The following is a 19,706-nucleotide window of genomic DNA, read 5'->3' on the forward strand; positions in this document are numbered from 1 at the left end:
CTCCGGGATATAAATGATTGTGCGGGATGGGACTCGCGGCTCCCGGCTGATCAGCAGTGAGCGGCCGCTGGAGGGTGAGGGCTGAGCCCGGCTCTCCTTCCCCGGGATGTCCGGATCACGGAGTGAGCGGAGCGGCGGCCGGTCGCTCGGGGCTCTCCTGATGGCCGGTTGGTGTCATTCCGGGGAGGTGTGAAGGTGAGTGCTCCGACCACGCAGGATGCCGGGATGTCTCTGTGCTGGATGCCCAAGGTCAGGGGAACAGAGAGATCTCCTTCCATCCCCGCACTCCGCCAACTTCTCCACCATCAGTCCTTCCATTATCACCTCTCCTCTCATCCTGTATTCCATGCTGAGCTCCGCATTTATCACATCTGATACCGACACTTCACCTCCACTCTTTCTTTTTTATTCAGTTTTTTTTTCTCTCTCTTATCTTCAACTTCACTTTATTAGTCTTTCCTCTTTTCCTTCTTTCTCTCTCTCATATTTTCTTCTTTATTTTTCTCTCTCTAATCCTCCCCCCTCCTTTACTGTATGTTCTCCCTCTTCTCTCTTCCATCTCTCTCTCCATCCCCCATCTTTCTTTCCCAACCATCCATCCTCTCTCACCCCCCCCCCTTTCTTTCTTTCTTTCTTTCTTTCTTTCTTTCTTTCTTTCTTTCTTTCTTTCTTTCCTCCCAGCCAACCATCCATCCTCTCTCATTCTCCCCCTTTTTTCTCTTCCTCCCCTCCCCCTTCTTTATTCTCTCTCTAGTCCCCCCTCTTCTCCCATGTATTACCCCCCCTTAGCAGTACAGTGTTGTACCATGACATGATATTTCTGGGTAGTGGGAAAACTTAGTTACTACATTTTATTGGATGAACAGATTACAATTGAACACTTTAAGGGAACCCCTTAGTAAAAACAATCTGCTGTCTGACTTTTGCCCTTCTGAAATTGCTAGCTGCCTGGCTCTCTAATGTCACTACCTTCACTTCCCTAGAACAGGTGTGCGGTGTGAACTCTATACTTCTTTTGGTGCAACTCTGAAAGTATTGAAACCTTTGGATAAGTTTGATAGCCAAGCAACTAGCATTTCCAAAAGAAGCAGTGGACAGTGGCAGGATATATATATTTTCTCAGTACAGGTTTGAAGTCTTATGCTTTAATGTGAGAAACCCAATAGTTTATGTAATAAAAATATATGAACTAATAAAAGGTATCATTTAATTCCTCTTTCTCTGTTTCACATGTATCTATTGGAGAGCTACACTTCTGGTTCTAAACATACAACATCTTATTATATGTAGCTGTGCTTCCTGTAGGATCGTATATTGTGGAGATCAGAGCTGTGCTTCCTGTAGGATCGTATATTGTGGAGATCAGAGCTGTGCTTCCTGTAGGATCGAATATTGTGGAGATCAGAGCTGTGCTTCCTGTTCTATACATATCATATAATATGGAGATCAGAGCTGTGCTTCCTGTTCTATACATATCATATAATATAGAGATCAGAGCTGTGCTTCCTGTTCTATACATATCATATAATATGGAGATCAGAGCTGTGCTTCCTGTTCTATACATATCATATAATATGGAGATCAGAGCTGTGCTTCCTGTTCTATACATATCTAATAATATGGAGATCAGAGCTGTGCTTCCTGTTCTATACATATCTAATAATATGGAGATCAGAGCTGTGCTTCCTGTTCTATACATATCTAATAATATGGAGATCAGAGCTGTGCTTCCTGTTCTATACATATCATATAATATGGAGATCAGAGCTGTGCTTTCCGTTCTATACATATCATATAATATGGAGATCAGAGCTGTGCTTCCTGTTCTATACATATCTAATAATATGGAGATCAGAGCTGTGCTTCCTGTTCTATACATATCATATAATATGGAGATCAGAGCTGTGCTTCCTGTTCTATACATATCTAATAATATGGAGATCAGAGCTGTGCTTCCTGTTCTATACATATCATATAATATGGAGATCAGAGCTGTGCTTCCTGTTCTATACATATCTAATAATATGGAGATCAGAGCTGTGCTTCCTGTGCTATACATATCATATAATATGGAGATCAGAGCTCTGCTTCCTGTTCTATACATATTTAATAATATGGAGATCAGAGCTGTGCTTCCTGTTCTATACATATCATATAATATGGAGATCAGAGCTGTGCTTCCTGTTCTATACATATCTAATAATATGGAGATCAGAGTTGTGCTTCCTGTTCTATACATATCTAATAATATGGAGATCAGAGATGTGCTTCCTGTTCTATACATATCTAATAATATGGAGATCAGAGCTGTGCTTCCTGTTCTATACATATCATATAATATGGAGATCAGAGCTGTGCTTCCCGTTCTATACATATCATATAATATGGAGATCAGAGCTGTGCTTCCTGTTCTATACATATCTAATAATATGGAGATCAGAGCTGTGCTTCCTGTTCTATACATATCATATAATATGGAGATCAGAGCTGTGCTTCCCGTTCTATACATATCATATAATATGGAGATCAGAGCTGTGCTTCCTGTTCTATACATATCTAATAATATGGAGATCAGAGCTGTGCTTCCTGTTCTATACATATCATATAATATGGAGATCAGAGCTGTGCTTCCTGTTCTATACATATCTAATAATATGGAGATCAGAGCTGTGCTTCCTGTTCTATACATATCATATAATATGGAGATCAGAGCTGTGCTTTCTGGTCTATACATATCTAATAATATGGAGATCAGAGCTGTGCTTCCTGTTCTATACATATCTAATAATATGGAGATCAGAGATGTGCTTCCTGTTCTATACATATCTAATAATATGGAGATCAGAGCTGTGCTTCCTGTTCTATACATATCTAATAATATGGAGATCAGAGCTGTGCTTCCTGTTCTATACATATCTAATAATATGGAGATCAGAGCTGTGCTTCCTGTTCTATACATATCTAATAATATAGAGATCAGAGCTGTGCTTCCTGTTCTATACATATCATATAATATGGAGATCAGAGCTGTGCTTTCTGTTCTATACATATCATATAATATGGAGATCAGAGCTGTGCTTCCTGGTCTATACATATCATATAATATGGAGATCAGAGCTGTGCTTCCTGTTCTATACATATCATATAATATGGAGATCAGAGCTGTGCTTCCTGGTCTATACATATCTAATAATATGGAGATCAGAGCTGTGCTTCCTGGTCTATACATATCAAATAATATGGAGATCAGAGATGTGCTTCCCGTTCTATACATATCTAATAATATGGAGATCAGAGCTGTGCTTCCTGTTCTATACATATCAAATAATATGGAGATCAGAGCTGTGCTTCCTGTTCTATACATATCATATAATATGGAGATCAGAGCTGTGCTTCCTGTTCTATACATATCATATAATATGGAGATCAGAGCTGTGCTTCCTGTTCTATACTGTATTTATCCCGTGAACGCGTCTGTTCGTGACGAAACGCGCGTAGGGAGGTGGGCGTTCTGACGTCTCCGCGTTCTACGCCCAGCTAGGAAGTGCGGGCGGCATACGAGACCCGGTCGGCTCGTTTTTCTTATTATACGATTGTATTCTTCTGTGTACATGTGAGTGCAATATTGTTTATTTTTTAATCCCATTAAACTAAGAGGTTTTACGCTATGCGAGTGCCTTGCTGATTTTTTATATGATCCACGATACCCTCGTTCCTTGTCTGGAGGCTTCGTATCAGAGATAAAGGCTGTGTGGCTCCTGTGACGGTTCATCCAGAACTTCTGTGCTTTTGCCCTGTTGATCTCATTGACACTGAGATCTATAATTTTGGTAAGCGGCCCCCCTTCTCACTGGTGGAGGATTGTTTGGATTTTCTTTCACACAGAACATTGTGGGTGTTAACTCCATATTTTCACTTTGGAAGAACCAACACTGCTCTTTGGACATTATTTCTGGGATTTTTTTCTTTTCAATACTCTTTTTTGTTGTTTTTTTTGTTCATTCATTACAACTAATTTGGGGGTGTGTCGGTTTATTTTCTTTAATCCTGACAATTTATGTGATTTATATATAAGGGGTATGCAATTTATGCTAATCATATTGTGGGCACTGATTCAAAAAAATATTTTTTTGTCACTTATATGGTGAAAAGATATTATTCACTGATATAATTCAATTATTTGCATCCTTTTTTGTCACTAATATTTTTTTCTTGTGATTATTGATGAATCTTTGTGATTAGATTTATTTTTTGTTTAGAGTTTTTTTAGCGCAGCTCACTTTTTTCACCTATTTAGTCTGTTATCGGAGTATTACGATTAGGGTTGCTGCTTGTAGGGAATTTATTTATAATATTTTTTTATCTTGTTTGAATAGCGCGGTTTACTCTTTATATCGTATTTATCTTATAATATTGAGGTTAAAGCTGTGCTTCCCGTTTTATATATATTATATAATATTCAGATCAGAGCTGTGCTTCATGGTTTATATATATATATATATATATATATATATATATATATATTTAAATGTATATAAAATCTCTATAACGCTAACCGGCCACTTTATTAGGTACCCCTTGCTAGTGGTGGGTTGGACCCCGTTTCACCCTCTCAACTGCCCTAATTCTTTGGGGCATAGATTCATCACGGTGGGTCCTCAGAGATTTTGGTCCATAGTGACATGATAACAACACCTAATTGCTGCAGGTCAGCTGCATATCCACAATGCAAATCTCCCATTTCACCACACCCCAAAGGTGCTCTATTGGATTGAGGTCTGGTGAGTGTGGAGTACAGTGACCTCATTGTCATGTTCAAGAAACCAGTGGTGAGATGATTTGACCTTTGTGACATGGTGTATTGTCCTGCTGGAAGGAGCCATCAGAAGATTGGTAAACTGTAGTCATAAAGGGATGGACATGGTCAGCAACAATACTCAGGTAGGCCGTGGCATTTAAACCATGCTCAATTGGTACTAAGGAGCCCAAAGTGTGCCAAGAAAATATCCACCCCACCATTACACCCACCAGCACCAGCCTGAACCATTGAGGCAAGATTTTTCCAATCTTCTATTGTCCAATTTTGGTGATCCTGTGCGAATTCTATCCGCTGTTTCCTGTTCTTAGCTGACAGGAGTGGCACCCGGTGTGGTCTTCTGCTGCTGTAGTCCATCTACTTTAAGGTTTGTTGTGTTGTGCATTCAGAGATGGTATTCTGCATACATTGGTTGTAGCGAATGGTTACAGTAAAGCCTTGGATTGCAAGCGTAAATCGTTCCAGAAACTTGCTTGTAATCCAAAGCACTTGTATATCAAAGCAAATTTCCCCATAAGAAATAATGGAAACTCAAATGATTCGTTCCACAGTCATTTATTCATAGGTCCTTCAGTTTATAGTCCTTATAAAAAGATTATAGCAATGTGACCAGGTTGTGTAACCATAAAATGTCCATCCACAAATGGAAGCCTCCACAAGGGGATTAGAAGCAAAATCCAGCAGGAGCTACAGAGTGTAAAAGAGAAGAGAGGCGCCTCTAAGTGTAGGAATATGTTGCTAAATGTTTTACCTTCATTAAATGTAACCATATTGCTACACTTAGAGGCGCCTCTCTTCTCTTATATACTCAGTTGTGACATGTCGCTACTTGTACATCAAGACATCGCTTGTATATCTATCAAGTCAAAGTTTATTTGAAAATTTTGCTTGTCTTGCAAAACGTTCTCAAACCAAGGGTTTTACTGTATTTGAGTTACTGTTGCCTTTCTATCATCTTGAACCAGTCTGACTACTCTCCTCTGACCTCCGACATCAACAACAAAAGGCATTTTCCTCCACACAGCACCCGCTCACTGGATATTTTCTCTTTTTCAGACCATTCTCTGTAAACTCGAGAGATGGTTGTGGGTGAAAATCCCAGTAGATCCATTTTTTAAATACTCAGACCAGCCCGTCTGGCACCAACAACCATGCCACGTTCAAAGTCACTTAAAACCCCCCTTCTTCCCCATTCTGATGCTCGGTTTGAACTTCAGCAAGCCGTATTCCTTGCATCTAGATGCCTAAATGCAATGAGTTGCTGCCATGTGATTGGCTAATTAGCAATTTGTGTTACCAAGCATTTAAACAGGTGTAGTTAATAAAGTGGCCGGTGAGTGTATGTTACAAATTGAACATCAGAACTGGGCTTTGTCTTCTAAATGAACATTTTTTAAAGTGGTTGTAAAGCCACTTTTTGGACTTCTACCTATAGATAAGCCTAGAATAAGGCTTACCTATAGGTATTGGAAATATCTCCTAAACGTCAGCCGTTTAGGAGATATTTCACTTGTAGTCCGCTGAAAATTCCTACGGTGCAGGCGCGGGGAAGAAACGAAACTAAGTGCTGTTTCTTCCCTAGCCTGTGCTGTTAGTCGCGGCTCCCGTGCGCGTGCCCGGGTGAATCACAGAGCTGGAGTCCGCAGCCCAGAAGGAAGAGGGGCCAGAAGATGGACGCTGCCCACACAGGGGACATCGCTGGATTCTTTTTCAGGTAAGTGGCACATAATGGGCTAGTATGCAATGCATACTAGCCCATTATGCTTTTCATTTGCAGGCTGCAGCAGCGAGCAAAAGAGGAAGTAAAACCCATCAGGGTTTTCTTCCTCTTTAATATGAAGGTCAGAAACGTGCTTCCTTTTGTATGCGTCTCTATGAAGGTCACAGCGGTGCTGCTGATAAAATTTTTTCAATTATTTTTGGTATTTGATATTTTTATTGCTTTACCTGTGAAATTTTGTGTATAGAATATCTCTGGTTGTGGTCTAATGTGTGTAGGGCCTGCTATACACCAGTTCAGACTCTCCTTCATAAACTGCTTCTTTCCTGAGGTTGCTGTTCATTGCATTGTGAACTGCAGAGAGGATCTCAGTAGAGTAAACCCTGGGGTAAGAGAGTAACTTGGCACTTAAACCCCCCTCCTGCCCAGACCAATTTTCAGCTTTCAGCGCTGTCACACTTTGAATGACAATTCATACAACACTGTATTCAACTACATTTTTTTTTTCCCACAAATAGAGTTTTTTTTGGTGGTATTTGATCACCTCTGAGTTTTTATTTTTTGTTAAAAAAAAAAAGTAAAAACCCAGAATTATATATATATATATATATATATATATATATATATATATATATATATAATATAATTTTATATTCTGTTATAAAATTTTCCTCCTTCATTGATGATGTACGTTGATGAGGCAGCACTAAAGGGGGCCAGTACATGGCACTGATGGACATTGATGGGCACTGATGAATGAATGAATGACTTGTATAGCGCTACCTATGCGAACTGAATCGCCTCAGGGCGCTTTCTTGCCACCGGTGTCCATCTGCAGCTTTTTTTTTTTATGCGGTCCTTTAACCTGTAGGGTCCCGACACACTTACAACATTGACATACACATACACATATTACGGCCAATTTTTTTTGCACAGGGTCTAATTAACCTACTAGCATGTCTTTGGAGTGTGGGAGGAAACCAGAGTACCCGGAGGAAACCCACACAGGCACAGGGAGAACATGCAAACTCCAGGCAGATAGTGTCGTGGTCGGAATTTGAACCAGCAAAACTGTTGGGTGACAATAATGGGCACAGATCAGTTACACTGATAGGGCATTGATGGGCACTGTTGGGTGACAATAATGGGCACAGATCGGTTACACTGATAGGGCATTGATGGGCACTATTGGGTGACAATAATGGGCACAGATCGGTTACACTGATAGGCCATTGATGGGCACTGTTGGGTGACAATAATGGGCACAGATCGATTACACTGATTACACGCTGACAGCGTAAAGCCCCGTACACACGAGAGAACTTATGTCCGACAGACTTCCGAAGGAGTTCTGCCGGAGTTCTGACGGACTTTTCGACTGAGCGGACTTGGCCACACACAATCACACTAAACTCCGACGGATTCGAACTTGATGACGTACGACTGGACTCGAATAAGGAAGTTCATAGCCAGTAGCCAATAGCTGCCCTAGCTTTGGTTTTAGTCCGTCGGAATAGCATACACACGAGCGAATTTTTCAGAGGGACCGGGTCCGGCGGAGTTCCGTCGGAAAAATTTGAAGCATGTTCCATATTCTAAAGTCCGTCAGACTTTGGCGAATCAAAAGTCCGTTGCAGCCCACACACGATCGAATAGTCTGACGGAATCAATCCGTCGGACTTTGGATGTTGAAAAGTCCGCTCAATGCCCACCAGTGCCATCTATCAATGCCCATGAGTGCCGCTCATGCCCACTCATGGGCATTGATAGATGGCACTGGTGGGCATAGTGGCACTGGCAGGGGGTATTGGTGGTCACAGATGAGGCATAATTGCCTCTTCCTCTTCGGGAACGATGTCCCTTGCAGATAAGCCGGTGATCCGTTTTTTTTTTTTGTCTCCTTACGCTGCCAGCGTGAAGAGGGGAAAAAAAACGATTATCAAGCTTTTGTTTACATCATGTGATCAGCTGTCATTGGCTGACAGCTGACCACGTGGTAAGGGGGCCATCCTCTTATTCGAATTTGTGATCACCCGAGTCTCTGTGGCTTAGTGATCGCAGCGCACGCCGCTGGCGCCCTGTAGGGAGCGTGCAAAAGGGAGGCCTTCATATGATGGCCTTCCGGAAATTCAGGTCCGCACTGTGGCTGTCATTCGGCTATAGCACAGATGGCAAGTGGTTAAATGTAAACATATTGCTACACTTAGAGGCGCCTCTCTTCTCTTTTATACTCTGTAGCTCCTGCTGGATTTTGCCCTTGTAGAGGCTTCCATTAGTTCCATTCAATATCACATTGCTATAATCTTTTTCTATGGACTATAAATTTAAGGACTTCTGAATAAATGGTTGTGGAACGAATCATCTAAATTTCCATTAGTTCTTATGGGGAAATTCACTTTGATATACAAGTGCTTTGGATTACAAGTATGTTTCCAGAACAAATTATGCTCGCAATCCAAGGCTTTACTGTACTTGTTTTATTTATGCCCATTATTTTACATATGACAGGCCCATTGTGGTTTTCTTATCTCCATTATGTAAAATGTGAACCAATTCCGAGGGCAGAAAGGAAAAGGAAATACTGTTTTTTTGGCGCCCATATACCTCTAACTGTTAAAGTACGGGTGACGGCATTTAAAAAATTTGGACTTCTATCCAGCCAATTGTCAGCGGTTTAGATCAGGGTTGGCCTGAACCAGCAACAACAATTCTATTCCCACAAGTCAAAGTATCTTCCTCTTTTTTTCCCCCTATACTATTTTATCAGTCAGTCTGCGGGATGTAGAAGAGAGGGCAGCACAACCCAAAAATATTTTCTGAACCTGAACTGTATATTAGCACTTCACTTAAAATCGCATATTTCAAAGCCGCATTTCAGTGTGACTTTAGGTGCGACCCATAGCTCCCCAACTGTCCCTGATTTGCAGCAAAGTCCCTCTGTCCCTCTTTCCTCCTCATTTTGGTCTGATCTATATAGTTGTGTATAAAATGCATTTTTTATCTTTCAAAAAAGTGTTTTCCAGTGCTAAACCTTTCATCTGATTTCTAAATTGCTGCATTTGTACATTTTAAAAGCCAATATAAAGGAATATTAGTGGTAAAAAAAAGCACTTGTGAATTTATTTAACCTTTTTTTATTTTTTATTTTGTTAATTCTCCTTTAAGAGGGTGCAGCAGGGGGTGTGTCCTATGCCTACATACATTTGCTAGTAGGTGTCCCTCATTCCCATCTCAAAATGTTGGGAGGTGTGGGTAAACCTGTGTTCTCCCATTGCCCAGCTCTAATTTTAGATCTTCAAAACTAAGTGCGCGGGAAGGATCCCAGATGGCAAGGATAACTTGCCACATATTTGTGGCAGTGATGAATTGTAAGTCTTGTTAACTAGCTGCACATTGTCACTGGCAAGTTGTAGACTTGCAGAGCACTTGAAGCACAAGTTCTAGTTCACAATTTTCCAGTTTGTAGCAAATTTGCATGGCAAGAATCTAGCAAGAGATTTCGGACCATTCTCCCCTGTCAATTCATATTGGATCCAACTTAGGTCCTGTGGGGAGGGGGTGGAAATTAAACCCGGGGTGGTTGGAGGTGGAAGAGGTGTCCTCTCAAGTAGCACCACTTTTGGTGCAGTACTGGGAAGACAACGAGGGGTCTGCGGACACCGATGTTGTGTGGGACGCCTTTAAAGCTTGTATGCGGGGGCACTATATTTCTGCCATTAAACAGGCCCGTAGGTCCCATAATCAGGTTGAGCAAGAACTACAGGACAGGGAGAGGGTGTGTGCCATGGACTACGCGACTAATCAGTCTGATGTCACTTATGGTAGCCTGTTGGAGGCAAGACGTGTGTTAGCACTCCATTATTCTGACCTGACACACACATCTAGGACGAAAATGGCGGAATCAATTTTTGAACAAGGGGACAAGAATGGTAAATTGTTAGCCATGCTAGTGGCAGAGCAACGGGTCCCGACTAATATCCCTTGTATAAAAAATGCTCAGGGTGACCTGCTGACAACCCCAACAGACATACTGGACGCATTTGTGGAATACTATAAGACGTTATATGCACCCATACCGACTTATGATGTAACGGAGTTGGACGGGGTGTTGACATCTTTGCAGATCCCGAGGCTGACCGAGCCGGATAGGGATTATCTGGAGGCTGATATCACGATGGAGGAAATTGAAGGGGCTATTAGGTCCTTTCCTGCCCGTAAATCCCCTGGGTCAGACGGCTTCTGCATTGAGTGGTATAGACAGCATATGGAAACATTGGTTCCTAGACTTAAACAATTATATGACTACTGCTTGGAGCACAGGTGTCTCCCAGCATCTCTGCTGGAGGCACAGGTGATCCTGCTACCAAAGCCAGGCAAGGACCCTCTTGAGTGCTCTTCGTATAGACCAATTTCATTGCTGAACCAAGATTTAAAAATTCTCACGAAGGTGCTGGCTACAAGACTCTCTAAGGTTATCACGACTTTGGTAGACATTGACCAGACGGGGTTCATACCGCAGAAGTCTACTGACACTAATTTACGCAGGTTGTTTACCCACTTACAAATTGCACCCACTGAAAAAGGATCTAGAGTAGTGGTTTCCCTGGATATAGCCAAGGCCTTTGATTCGGTGGATTGGCAATACCTGTTGAGGGTTCTGCGGAGCATGGGCTTTGGGGAGATCTATGTCACCTGGATTACCTTGTTGTATAGTGCGCCACAGGCGGGTATTAAAATCGCTAATTCAGTCTCGCCTCAGTTTAGCGTCAGTAGGGGCACGCGTCAGGGGTGTCCACTATCCCCATTTTTGTTTGCATTGGCTATAGAACCACTGGCGATAGCCTTGCGGCAATCGCCTGGGGTGGGTGCTCTAGAGGTGGGGGGTATTAGGGAGTGCATTGCGCTCTATGCGGATGACATGCTCCTCTTTTTGAAGGACGCAGGGCCCTCCTTGGAGGCAGTGTTTGGGGTACTCGACAAATTTGCTGAGTTCTCTGGACTCCGGGTTAATTGGGAGAAATCCAACTTGATGGATATAGATGGGGGGGCGCGAGCATTGGCGACCACGAGAGTTCCCATTGCCTGGGTGCAGGAATTTAAGTACTTGGGAGTGAGAGTTTCACCGAGAGTGGGCGATTATATGGCTTTGAATCTCTCCCCCTTGTTGACCAAGGCTAAGGTTCAGCTGGAAGCTTGGAAGCATCTGCCACTGTCCCTTATTGGTAGGGTTAATTTGCTTAAAATGAAGGTTTTGCCAGTATTTCTCTATTTTCTGCGTAATTCCCCAATTTGGGTTCCTTGTTCGTTTTTTCGGCGGGTCAATAGTCTTTTTGGTTCTTTTCTATGGGCAGCTACACACCCCAGAATAAGCCTTAGGGTTTTGCAGGAGCCATGGGGTCAAGGTGGTTTGGCACTGCCGGATCTTTTTAAATATTATCTAGCTGGGCAAATGGTGGTGGCTGGCCGCTGGCTGACGCGGGAGGACGGGGATTCGGCAAATGTACTGGAGGCGGCTCTGTTGGGCTCATACGAAAGCTTGTCCTATTTGGTGTATAGAGGCCCGAAGGCTTCATTGGAGCTGACGGCCTCGATGCGAGCAACAATACGGGCCTGGGACAAGGTGCAGGCCTTGCTGAAACAACCAGAGGGGAGTTGGTCTCCTGACACTCCTCTGTGGTTTAATCCTAAATTGCCGCACTTTGGAGAAATCCCAGATCCGGTTATATGGGCCAAAGTTGGTGTTAAACAATTGAAACATGTGGTAGGACGGGGGAAACTTTTAACGTTTGATCAGCTTAAGGCTCAATATGATCTTCCAAATTGGTATTTCTTTCGATACCTGCAGCTGCGGCACGCTTTTCTCTCTCAGTTTGGTACTGGGGCTGTGGAGATGGGAGTGTCGCCTCTGGAGAAGACGCTGCAGACGGAGGATCTGAAAAAGCCTCTTTCCGTAGTGTACAGACTGTTGTTCCATGACAGACCAAAGCCTCTCCAAAAATGTAGAGACATCTGGAGTGCCTTGGTACCTGACTTTGACGGGGATGATTGGGATGACATGTGGGGCTACCCGTTTCAGACCCTAGTCTCGGCTAGGGACAGACTTATTCAGTTTAAATTACTGCATAGAATATATTACACCCCAGCTAGACTGGCCAGAATTTATGGTACGGGTGCGGAGGGATGCTGGCGTTGCACAGCTGACCGAGCTGACTTTGATCATGTGTTTTGGCTGTGTCCACAGATTGTTGAGTTCTGGAGGGGTGTAACGCAGGTCTTACAGTCTGTACTTTCGGTGCCGATTCCGGTCACGGTCGCGACGTGTTTGCTCGGGCTGGTGGAGGAGTTGGCACCTCGAAAGGCGCAGAGGACTCTGATTTCTTTGGCGTTATTTTATGCTCGTAAAGCTATCCTGTTATGCTGGAAGAAACCTGCACCTCCAACGATTTCCTACTGGAAGGGTTTAATTAATAAAGCTTTGCCGTTATACAAAGCCACTTATCTCAGTAGAGGGTGTCCTACTAAGTTTGAGAGGGTGTGGAGATGCTGGCTTGATGCTGCAGATACTGTGAATTAATTGCTAGGCGGGAGGTGCACTCTCTGAGGGGTGGGGGAGGGGCGGGGAGGGTGCTGCTATATTTGGGTTGGTCTACATCTTCATTCTGGGTATTCAAATTGTCGGTTACGATACGAGTCATTTTTGTTGTATGGGAGATACGGTTGTGCTCATAAAATGAGCTAAGAAGTTGAGCGGAGGGCTGCACAAGGAGGAGTTTGTTGGGTGGGGGGTGGGGGTTTGGGGGCTCTGTTTTGGGGCTCCTTTTGTATGTTTGTATGTTATATGTGTGTTTAAAAATATTCAATAAACATAAATTTTCAAAAAAAAAAAAAGAATCTAGCAAGAGCAAAGTTGCAGTGGTGAGTTTATAGCAAGAGCTCTGCAAATCTACAGCATGAAAATTCAGCCACAGTGACCCCCTGTGGTGGGATGACTATTGCACAACATAACTGAACCAGAACTTGCAGCAGACTTGCAGTATGTTTGCAAAGAAAGTTGATCTGGAATGCGGACTTGCTGCAATTGTGCAACAAACTGGTGAAGCCTGGCAAGTCTAGCAATAGCTTAGCAAGTAATTTATAAAAAAAAACTTGCAGCACAATCGCTTGCTATCTGGGATGGTGACGGTTTTGGGAAGAGTGGTCCAGGGGAATGTGAGGGAGGGGGGGGGGGGTGCACATGGCCCCCCTAGTTGTTTCATTAATTTACATCAAGACCTCACATTCTATGCAGACACTACAGCCCTGGAGATCGACCGTCCACATACATAATAGATAACTGTGTTAGTTGCGTTCAGGCCTGATTCATTATTAATGTGGCGGCCGTGCCTTGTTTAAAATCTGCTGATTTTTATTTCCAACCTCAGTTTTATGACAAATGAGCATGTTATTATGTAGACGCGATTCGGCCTTTTAACAACGGCTGGTGGTTTTCTGAAATCGATCACCGATTCTGACACATGCAATATGGGAAGGTGTTGAGCCACTAGTTTGTTAACCCTTAGTATGGCCACAAAGGGCTCCATAGGGCTCTTAGGTTAAAAGACATCTATACAAAGTGAATGATTATTCATAAGTGCGTTGCTTCATATAGATGGGAAAATATCAAGATAAATCATTGGGGGTCCTAGGGGAAAGGACACGTTCCTTTGCATCTGCATCAGCAATTTTTAGTGTTGTTTTTTTTTTTTTGTATGTTTTAATGTGCGTTGACACTTTTTAGTGCACTAGGGAGTGGGGGTTTTGCCGTGAACTCAAATGCATGAAAATACATGATACATGCATTTTTCCTGCATTACCATAGAAGTCTATGGGGCCAAACAAGCATGTTAATGCTCCAGGAAAAAAAACACCTGTACTATTTTTTCCAATACAGAGCAGCTCAGCACCCAGGTGGCCTCATAGCAAAATAGGGGAATACTCTTTTTGTGTATTAATGCATGTTGGGCAATGCTTGTTATCTCACAGGTGTGAATGAGGCCAAAAGAAGGTGAGCAGTTATTTCTTGGTGTTTGTACTTTGGGATCAGGGCTGGGACAAGGGGTGGGTGGGAGGGACGGTTGCACTCGGCGCAATGGTTTACTCTAAAGATGGGGGGCACCCTCCTACTGTTCCAAGGCTGACAGGAGTAGTGACAGCGGCAGTGATTTTAACAAGTGAGTGACTGCTGGGTGTAGGATCTCCAAAGCTTACAGATCATGAATGGGGGAGGGGTGCGCAGTTTCGCATCTTTGCCCTGGGTGCTGGATGACCTTGTCCCGGCACTGGTTGAGAGATATCTTCACATCTATGGGCAGCTGTATTTGATTGCAGCGCCACATTCATGGGTTATGCTACCTTGGCATATCTTCATTGTAATGCCCCTCCAAAAAGGCCACTTGGTGCCCATGCTATAGCCAAAAGATGGCTACAGCGCGGGCTTAAACTGCCAGGAGTGCATACATGGACATCCTCCTGTTTTCCCACGTGCAGTATGATTGCCGAGTCCTTGGGACCCGGTTGATCACTGATTGGGGTAAAGGGCCAATCACAGCAGGTCCTTTACGACGTGATCAGCTGTCAGCCAATGACAGCTGATCGTGTAAGTAAACAGACGCCGGTTATCGGCTTTTTTTCCCTCACACTGTCAGCCTGAAGAAAAGAAGAAAGCCATGAAATGGCTAAGAGGGACAGCGGTCCCCGTGGTGCCCTCCAGTGCTTCTAATTGGTGCTCTCCAGTGCTGCTAATTGGTGCCCTCCAGTGCTGCTAATTGGTGCCCTCCAGTGCTGCTAATTGGTGCCCTCCAGTGCTGCTAATTGGTGCCCCCCAGTGCTGCTAATTGGTGCCCCCCAGTGCTGCTAATTGGTGCCCCCCAGTGCTGCTAATTGGTGCCCCCCAGTGCTGCTAATTGGTGCCCCCCAGTGCTGCTAATTGGTGCCTACCCGTGCTGCTAATTGGTGCCTACCCGTGCTGCTAATTGGTGCCTACCCGTGCTGCTAATTAGTGTCCTCCAGTGCTGCTAATTAGTGTCCTCCAGTGCTGCTAATTAGTGTCCTCCAGTGCTGCTAACCAGTGCCACCAATCAGTGCCCATCACTGCTTCATCATCAGTATCAGTTATTAATGCTGTCCTTTAGTGCCCATCAGTGAAGGAGAAAAATTCTGAAAAACTTTTAGCAAAAAAAAGAGCTGTTTAAAAAAAATAAAAAAATAAAACAGTGGTGATTGAATACCACCACAAGAAGGCTCTATTTGCATAAAAAAAAAAAAAAAATATCAATAAAAAATTCAAATTTCAAATGGATACAGTGTTGCATGACCGAGCAATTGCCGTTCAAAGTGTGGGAGCGCTGAAAGCTGAAGCTTGGCCTGGTCAGGAAGGTGGTATACGTGCCCAGTAAACAAGTAGTTAAATATTACACAGCTACATTTATAGCGGTTGTATACCCGCAACAAAAAAACAAACAAACTGTAAGGCAAAGGCATAATGAGCTAGTATGCACCACATACTAGCTCATTATGAAATACTTACCTTAGAAGGAAGCGCCAGCATCACCTCCCGGTCACCGCTGAGGGAGCTGACATGTTCCCTGCGTTTCTTCGGGGTTTGCAGCTCTGGCCACTCACAGCGCTGGAGCCGCGAACCTGGAAGGAATGCAGAGGGAACATGTCAGCTCCCTCAGCGGTGACCGGGAGGTGATACCGGCGCTTCATTCTAAGGTGAGTATTTCATAATGAGCTAGTATGCAGAGATCGCATGTGATTTGCACTGTAGTGCGGTGCGAATCGCATCCGATCTCAGACATCGCTGCAGTGGGAACCTTGCCTAAAAAAAAGAATTTCTTGCTTGTGCTGGAAGTTGAAGCTCTTATGTGCACAGCAGTCAACAAATCAGTGGTCTAAAAAAGATTAAGGCCCCATGCACACTGGACTTAAAAATGTCGCTTTTAGGGCTAGTTTATACTTGCTTCAAAACATGGCTTCTAACACGCTTTGCCAGCCAAAGCTCCTGTTATTAAATAAAATGGTTAGCTTACAGTCCTGTTTACAACTGCTTTTGCTTGGGGCTTCGACGAGGCTTCAATGAGGCTTTGGTGAAGCTTCGGTGGGCCTTCAGTGAGGCTTCGTGGGGCTTCGGTGAGGCTTAGTGAGGCTTCGGTGAGGCTTAGTGGGGCTTCGGTGGGGCTTAGTGGGGCTTCGGTGAGGCTTAGTGAGGCTTCGGTGAGGCTTAGTGGGGCTTAGTGGGGCTTCGGTGGGGCTTAGTGGGGCTTCGGTGAGGCTTAGTGAGGCTTCGGTGAGGCTTAGTGGGGCTTAGTGGGGCTTTGGTGAGGCTTAGTGGGGCTTTGGTGAGGCTTAGTGGGGCTTTGGTGAGGCTTAGTGGGGCTTTGGTGAGGCTTAGTGGGGCTTTGGTGAGGCTTCGGTGAGGCTTAGTGGGGCTTCGGTGAGGCTTAGTGGGGCTTCGGTGGGGATTCAGTGTGGCTTCGGTGGGTGTAACGCTCGGCTCGGAAAATATGCATCCGCAGCTTGGGCCTCGAGACCATCCAAGTGCCTGCTACAGTGTGTTCAGAGGGTGCCAGCGGGGGAGGCGGGTCTGGTGGAGGCAGTGTCTGAGCATGTCATGTGATGTCATGGTGCAAGGGAGAGGAGCGCCCGGAGAAGAGTGTGCAGATCTGCAGGACGGGATTAAGCCGGGAGTGGGACTGTCAGTGCTGTTTGGACTGAAGGGACCACATGGCATGAAGAGAGACCAGAATACATTAATATTTTGGCCAATAGAATCCATTAACTCTCAAACATTTGACGCCCCTAAATGTGTGTGCAATAGGCATGTTTTTTTAAGCAGATTTTCTCCTTCCAGGAGTTCTGGCATTCACATCAAAATAGCAAATGCCCTGTGACTTACACTGTGTGCATGGGGCTTTAAGCACTTTGATATCGAACTTTATGTTAAAAATTGCAACATAGAATCATTTACCCCCCAGAGGGAGAGGTTTAAAGTGTAACTACAGGCAAACTCAAACTGACTTCTATGATACAGTCTGTGAGTACTGTGAGTAGCATTTAATTTATCTGTTTTTGTTTTTTTATTTCTTTTTATTGAAAATTTTTCCTTTGGCAGTGCAAAACAGGGCCATTGGGGCATACCCTGGCCAACCGGTGCACATAGTCATGTGCATAACATAGTATTACTAACATATTATGTAAAAGCTAACATAACTAAACACAACCCAACCTCTGCTCAGGCAACACATGGTAGGATTTTGTTATGAGTTATTGTTTCTTTGGGGACTGTCTCTCGGTTTTAGTTATTGACCCTGGACTCTATAGGGACATTTGAGAATTAATGTAGAAAAATTGTAGTGGTTATGGTTTTTAGGCTGGCCTCTCCGACTATCCATCTGGGGTCTAGGCATCAGTGCTCAGCAAAGTTAGACAGAGGTAAAGAAGATCTATCAGGGTTGATTTCCTGAGGGCTGATCAGGGCCGGACTGGCCTACCGGGATACCAGGAGATTTCCCGGTAGGCCGCCTGCCCTGGGGCCGCTTCTAGTTGCAGCTGCATTAGTGTTGTCTCTTATGGATCACACAGCGCTGGCTGGCTCTGTGTTCGGCAGCCGCTCTGTAACACGGCCCCGCCCCCCCAGACCGGCTCGTGTGATACTAGAGAGAATCAACATTCCTATCACACGGGGGCTGCATAAAGAGGAAATGAGCCTTCTATATTCCTCCATGCAGCCGCTGAATGCTTGCAGGAGGGAGAAGAAAATGGAGCATTCAGCGGCTGCATGGAGGAATATAGAAAGCTCATTTCCTCTATATGCAGCCCCCCTGCTGATCCTCCTATACAACTTTTTACTGCCCCCCCCCCCCCCAGTTCACCTTGTGCTCCCTGCCTGCCCAGTGCTCTCCTCCCCCACCACACTCTCCAGCCCCTCCCCCACAGTTCTCTCCACCCTGTTTTTTCTGCCCCCCCAACCGGCTTTCCAGTTCTCCCCATCCTTCTGTACCACCATCCCAGTGCTCTCCACCCCCCCCAGTGCACTTCACCCCCCTGATATCCCCCCCAGTGCTCTCCACCCCCCCAGTGCACTTCACCCCCCTGATATCCCCCCCAGTGCTCTTCACCCCCCCTGTGCTCTTCTCCCCCCCGTGCTCTCCACTCTCCCCAGTGCACCCCTCCCCGTTCTCCCCCCCAGTGCTCTTCACTTCCCCAGTGCTCTCCCCCCTATTCTTCCCCCCCCAGTGCGCTCCACTCCCCCCAGTGCACTCCACTCCCCCCAGCGATCTCTCCCCTGTTCTCCATTCCCCCCTGTTCTCCCCCCACCCAGTGCTCTCCACACCCCCCAGTGCTCCCCCCTGTTCTCCCCCCCCCCAGTGCTCTCCCCCCTGTTCTTTTCCCCCCAGTGCTCTCCCCCCTGTTCTTTTCCCCCCAGTGCTCTCCCCCCTGTTCTTTCTCACCCCCCAGTGTTCTCCAGCTCTCCCCATCACTCTCCATCCCCCACCCCAGTGCTCTCCAGCCCTCCATTCTGGCTGAAGGTGCAGGTGGCCAGGAAACACTCCATCTCACAGCAAACAGATCCTCTGGAAGGAGCACCATTCCCATCCAAAACGAGAACAGACACTGCCTGCTGCTGTCTGTCATGGATATCCTGCTGACATGCAAGGTACCATACCGAGCATCAACAACACACCTTCCCACAGACAGGGATTGCAGACTGGGGCATGGGGCACAGGAGGGGCTGCATTCATGGGCACAGTGAGGCTGCATTCATTGGCACAGTGAGCCTGCATTCGTGGGCACAGTAAAGTTGCATTTGATGGGCACAGTGAGGCTGCAATAATGGGCACAGTAAGGCTGCAACGGTGGGCACGTTGAGGCCGCATTTGTGGGCACAGTGAGACTGCATTCATGGGCAGAGTAAAGCTGCATTTGGTGGGCACCCACCCCCCTTACCTTAGTGTATTCTTTCTGTGGAAGGTGGTCCCACCCCCCCCTCCACATTCTGAGTTCCTGGGGTCCCCCTTGATGATTGTCCACTTACCACTTTTAACTGGAATTTGCATATATACATATCCCTATGTGATTTCATATCTATATATAATACACTCTTCATCAAATGTGCTTTAAAATGTATGG

General features: G+C 45.0%; 1 protein-coding gene across 4 annotated transcripts in view; it reads left to right on the plus strand.

Moving 5' to 3' along the window:
• Positions 1–19,706, plus strand: part of PHACTR3 (phosphatase and actin regulator 3) — a 225,049-nt gene that overhangs the window by 44,916 nt on the left and 160,427 nt on the right. The window contains exon 1 of one of the 4 annotated variants that reach the window (XM_077460258.1): positions 80–195. The exons of the other annotated variants lie outside the window; for them this stretch is intronic. The gene's annotated coding sequence lies outside the window, so the exon portion shown is untranslated. Of the gene's footprint in view, positions 1–79; positions 196–19,706 lie in introns of those variants that run through there. 4 annotated transcript variants of the gene reach the window in all.

The sequence above is a fragment of the Lithobates pipiens genome, unplaced genomic scaffold (assembly GCF_037356315.1).
Source record: "Lithobates pipiens isolate NorthernLeopardFrog02 unplaced genomic scaffold, aLitPip1_a1.2 Scaffold_28, whole genome shotgun sequence".
Lineage (NCBI taxonomy): Eukaryota > Metazoa > Chordata > Amphibia > Anura > Ranidae > Lithobates > Lithobates pipiens.